Below are 6000 nucleotides of genomic sequence, written 5' to 3' on the forward strand. Positions count from 1 at the left end.
GATATTGAAGCCGATTCAATCAAATGCTGAGGGGTTCGCTCATCAACATGAATGTTGTAGGTTCTTAGTTGGGGGTGCATGTTATAGATTCCAATTACAAGTGGTAGCATTATATGTTTAGCAGTTATAACTTTTATAATGACAGATTTATTTGCCATCTGTGCAAGAGGCACACAATACTCGTAAAGGTCTTTGTAATTTGGGTAAGTCAACAAAAAACCATGTATGAGTTAAACCCTCATATCTTGCAAAAACAACTAGAGAATGAACTTTCCAGTTACATTCACTATACAATCGACACTTTTATCAAATGATAAGGATGTTCTTCAAACGCCAAGGTCACGAGGATTCACAACAACATTTGAGGCATCTTATCTTATCCATATGTTTTTGAAGCCTTGTCTGTCGCACAGCAAAATGAAAGGCTTCCAAAAATAACTTCACTTTCAGCAAGAAGGACCAAGCTTAGTTTTCTTGTGGAGCAGCCTGGAGCCACTAGATTGCCCTGTCCACTAGATTGAGGATGAAAGCCAAACCGAAAATAACATCAAGGCATAAAACTAGATGCTAGACAAAGCATAACTAGATGGGAAACGTAGCAGCTTTTGCTGCATCCTGTGATCCCCACACTCCTCAGGCTAGTTTATTAGAATCACATTCTCACTAGCTAGAACCAGCATCTTACTAAACCAGAGAGATCACCCTTGGTCTTTACGATTACGAAAACGATAATTATTTCGTTCATTCTACAAAGTCTATAAAAAATTGATGATGATAACAAGCCAGCACTCCCTCGAACCCTTCCACATGCTCAAAAATGGATTCAAAAACAAGTTGGAGACTGTACCCCGTCCAGTATCTTCAAGAACAAAAGAATATTAAAAAAAAAAGAAAGTGAACAACAGAATTAAGTATAACTGAGCTAAAGAATCTGGAAAACCAGTAAGCTTCTCCTAAGTTAATTTTCATAAAAAAAATATTGACTTTTAACTTTTTCAAATTGCCTTCCAACGTACTTTGAGTCGTCAAGGTCCCTCTCGGGTGACGGGATCAGTATTATACATCATCTTTAGGGTTAGGGACATATATGGATAGCAACTACCTTATAGGATAAAAATTTTGAAATTAAAAAAAAATATATCATTCCACTAGTTACCTGAAATTGGATCAGAAATAGTTTTAAACTCACTTGAAAACTTAAAATGTTACACAAGTGGTATGACATTGAGTCAAAGATCTTTACACATGTTGATAGATAACCCAAAAATCAATCGGTAAGGATTTCAAACAGTTGAGAATGCTTTCTAAAATCAAGATACAAAGGTATTTTTTTAAAGGAAACCAAAGAGAAAATGATCTATATTTGACTTTAAGAATGCTATCCCATAAAATATTCTCTCTATTTAGAAGAGGTAGCAACCTTTTAGCAATAATAGTTTTCTTTACCAATTGGAGATTTCTGATCCCCAGCCCCCTTTCAAATTTGGGTTTAGTGATAGATTGTCAACTAATAAGATTGGAACCTTGTTAGACTCACTTCGGCTCAAAAATTTTCCTTAAGACTCTATTAATCTTCCAAATGATTTTGTCAAAAATATAAGAAATCATTAAGTTATGAAAAGGGATGGAGTTGATTACAACATTAATAAGAACAGACTTTCCAACTTGATTTACAATGTTGTTCTGTTGTTACCCTTGGATCCTATTCAGAACATTGTCCACAAGGATAGTTTGATATCTCTTAGGCAGCTTACTGTGAGAGATAAAAGTTCCTAATTATTTCATTAGCCAGCTTTCTTCTTTCGTATTAAAAAGGCTACAGATTCTATGCTTACTGAAAGGGTGATAGTGCTTAGGAAAGTATATGTCAGACATGGATCTACTGATATTCAGATTGGTAAATTTAGAGTATTGATCAAAAGTCTTGAGGAGATTCTCGTAGAACTTATCACTACCCCTAATGACAATGACCACATCATCTAGTAAACATTGGATGAGAGATCTTAATCCCTTTAAAATTAAAAGGCAAAATCTAAAAAGATCTAGTCATCTCATCTAAGATTAAAGAAAAAAAATTTAAACGATGATGAAAAGATAGGAGGATATAGGATCCCTGGCCTGATTCCTCTAGTAGTACCGAAAAAGGTATAGTGGACCTATAGATGCAATAAGCAAAGTTAGTAAAAAAGATGCAAGCTTTAATCCACTCAATGAACACCATAGGGAACTTTATATGACCCATAATATTAATGATAACATCTCTAGAGACTCGATCATAAGTTTTCTCAATATCGGTTTTAATAAGGATGAGAAGATTTCTCCCTCTAGACCTAAATATAGTGCACACTAACTCATTAATAATAGTAATGTTATCATGAATATCTCAACCTCATACGAAAGAGATTGGTTTTGATCTATAATAGAGTTTAGGAAGATTTAAGGGATATGACTTTGGTTAGAAGCTCGTAAATAACAGTACACAGGGTAATAGGTCTAAAGTTAGAAATTTTAAGTTTGACCCCAACTTTTAGGAATAATAGCTTAACTTATGAAAATTATTGAAAGTAGCAAGAATGAAGAGGTTAATGTCCTCCTAGAATTTTTTTTTTAAATAACAGTAAATCCATTCGAGCCAAGAGAGCTAGGTTAATATTCTAAAGGTTAAACTCCTTAAGAAGATTAGAATGAGAGTTGCTATGGAGTTTAGGAAGATTCACAAGGGGGTAAAGGAGGGGATTGTTCAAATGATCATTCAACAATCTATGGTACTAAGTCACAAATTCCAAGAGGATGTCATTAACATCCATGCTAGGGGGCTAAGAGTTATTCTAGATAGCATAGATAGTATTTATCTTTCTCTTGAGGTTAACCAATCTATGAAAAAATTTAGTATTTTTGTCTATCACATTCAACCACTAGTTTATTGCTTTAAATGCGATTGCCTCTAAAGAGTAGAGAGTTCTTGTCCAAGAGATGAGTAAGGTTATCTTTATTTTCAAGGACAATTATATTCCTAAGAGTGTCCCTAATATCATCCTTAAGGGACTCAATACTATGTATACTCCAATTGGTCATGTGCTTTCCTATATTGAAAAGAATAAAATGAAGATACATAGGCCTGATGAGATAAAGAGAGTTATTCATAAAGTTTCTAACGACATTAGCAAAAAGTTTCATAACAAAAGAGATGGAATCTCCGGGGATCTACGGGGTTAATGTTAAGATTGATCAGAAGAGGGGCATGGTCAGAGGTAATCTTAGGTAAATACTGGATCATAACATTCGAAAAACAAGAACATCAAGCATCATTTGTAAGGATTCTATCAAGCCAAGTAGAAACATGAGAAGGACCAAACTGCTTATAACACCAAGTAAAGCAATTACCATGAAATCCCAAGTCAATCAACCTAGAACAAAAATGAAAATTATAAAAATCTTGAACTTATCTATTCAAAAGAACAGACATATTATCTAATTTTCTATTTGGAGTAGCAATAGAATTCATGTCACCATAAACCATCTAAGGAACAGAATCCAAACTAACACTAGTTAACAATCTCTAAAGAGGGCGATAAATATAAGCATTTGTACCAGCATAAATAGTAAAAAGCCAAGGAGGTTTACTGTCCTCGACTATGAAGTAGAGGGCTTGTTAACTATTGTAGATTTCTACTGTCATTAATTGATCATTCCTTTATATAATTAGAATACCATTAGATATATCGATAGCATCGTAGAAAGCACCAACCCAAAATCAGACATATAATGAAATTATAATTTATGTATCTATTAAGATGCATTTCCAAAAGGACGATCAAGGAAAGATTGTGGTTTTTATCATCATCCTAAAATGACTTTTCTTTTTCTTTTTTTAGGCCCCCTTGCAATTTCATGAGAGGATTAACATTAAGAATATATATGAGGAGGGGAAGAAGAATTAGAGGGACTAGTGTCCATAGTGTTGTTAGAAGGGGAAGACACTAAAGGCCTTCTTCTTATTATTCTTTTTTTTAATCTTTTTCTTATTTTTGTGTCTCATAGCAAAAAAAAAAAAGAGGATTAGGACTTTCCTATATGCCTTGCGATGAGCTTTGGGGCCATCTCTCTTGGCTTCTCTAGATTACTTTAGATTATCTTTTTCAAGTAGGAAGGAGCCATCGCCTATCTCTATTGCCTCTGTAGATTGAAAGGACTTGACCACTTGAGTAACCAGCTCTTCAAAGTTTCCAATAGCAATGTGTGAAGAGAAGGAAAGGAAGGAGAAATTCATCATTTAGAGCTCTTTGTTTGTCTGTGCCTTGGAATTAGTAATCATCCATCAAAGATGGAAGCCAATCGGTCTTGAGTTCTTTGTTTCCATCGAGAAAATCAAAATCCCCAAAGCAGTGCTGCCTAGGTTCCCCAAGGGGCCACTTGGCCTAGCCAAAGAGATAGTTGTAGAATTCAATTTGTCATTACAGAGAAAGAGATAGGAGGTGTCAAATGTTGACCTCAGAGCATTAACATATTATTTAATTATCTCATAGAAGGCCCTCTGCTATATATTTACTACCTTATTTCCCTTCTACTGCACGACACTCAATCTCGGAAAGTAACCAGACCTACTATGCCTCTGAGAAGTCAAAGCCACCATTTGATCCTTGAGATCGTTCTTCCCTTAGGCACTGATACAGTCATTACCTAAGGGTAGGACTTGTACTGATTTAATTACCCAAATTAGGATTCGGTTCCTTATAGTCGATAGTCAAAGGGCTATCAGACTCCTCAGTGGGTTTGGGTAAGACCCTAGGGTGCCCTCTAGGGTTTAGCTGATCAAGTCTAATCTAGTTGTATCGTTGAACCTTGATCAAAGGCTCATAGAGAGACTTGAATGTGACGAAGCTTCTCCAAGCATTTTTAAGTTTAGCTTCAAGCTCGTGAGAGATGTAATATTCTAACATATGGCTCACCATTTCATGATTGAAGTATATGTTTGAAATATTTTTATACGTCATTGTTTGAAAAAAATTATGAGATCCATATCTAATCCAAAAATATTATGATAAATATTTTTTTAAAATTTATAAAGATACACGCCTAGTAAATTTTTCATGGTGCCTATCATAATAATATTATCAATCTTAATAGGTTTTTCAATCTTTCAGGCTATTTGAAGAAAAAGATTAGACATAAGAAATTCTAAAAAAAAAAGGGCTCGAAAATGATAAGTTTCTTGCACAAAGGCTAGAAACCAGAGCCCTCCTTGGTCATGCCTTTTCATTCATGAATCGAAAAAAGAAAGAAAGAAAGAAAGAAAAACCCTAATGCAAGATTACCAATATGACATGTAGATGAGATGCGCCGTTTTCTAACAAAAATCAAGCCTTACGAGCATCATCGACCTCCTTGTTATCGAGCATGAGCTCTAGATTAGAGGACGACTGAATCCGGGAAGCAGGAGTCGGGTTGACAGGAGTTGAGAAGAAATGAGGGTTTGAGAATGCCAGCCTCAGGAGACGACACGACGACAAGGGAGAGGGTTGGGAGGAGGAGAAATGGGAAAGCTCATTGTTGACAGAGTAACTTTTATCTGTGCATGTGGCTTGATCATTTGGTCCTCACTACATTGCATCGTCGGTAAGGTAAACATAGAATTACAAAGGAGTTATGAAATTATTAGTGTTTTTCATCATATATAATATAATTTCTAATCGGATCAGAAAATTATCCGGTCCTTGTGTAAATTCGTGTCCGTTAGTTAGTGAACAAAGATGTCGTGGTTGATGAGACAACATGGCCTGATCCACGGGTTAATATCAGGAGTCTTCTGCCGGTTGAGTTGGATGCCGAGGTCGATTGGACTCTCACGACAGGGTGCAGATCAGCATTTCTTCGTGTGCTGATCTGGTGCTATGTATGTCGTGTTGTGTCTTTCCTTCTCCGGGATGGTTGGCAGCTCATCTTCGTGAGATGGTCGTGTTTTTCTGCAAAAATTGCCCTTGTCGGGATCACCCGACGCGG

The 6000-nt window shown here is 35.7% G+C and overlaps 1 long non-coding RNA gene across 1 annotated transcript; it reads right to left on the reverse strand.

The window, feature by feature from the left end:
* Nucleotides 1-681: 681 nt before the first annotated feature.
* LOC135638255 (uncharacterized) lies at nt 682-5575 on the reverse strand. Its single transcript, XR_010496563.1, has 2 exons — nt 5316-5575; nt 682-859 (listed from the first exon to the last, which is right to left on the reverse strand). It is a non-coding gene; the product is annotated as an uncharacterized LOC135638255 (long non-coding RNA).
* Between the last annotated feature and the right edge of the window lie 425 nt (nt 5576-6000).

This window comes from Musa acuminata, chromosome BXJ3-5 (genome assembly GCF_036884655.1).
Source record: "Musa acuminata AAA Group cultivar baxijiao chromosome BXJ3-5, Cavendish_Baxijiao_AAA, whole genome shotgun sequence".
NCBI classification, from domain to species: domain Eukaryota; kingdom Viridiplantae; phylum Streptophyta; class Magnoliopsida; order Zingiberales; family Musaceae; genus Musa; species Musa acuminata.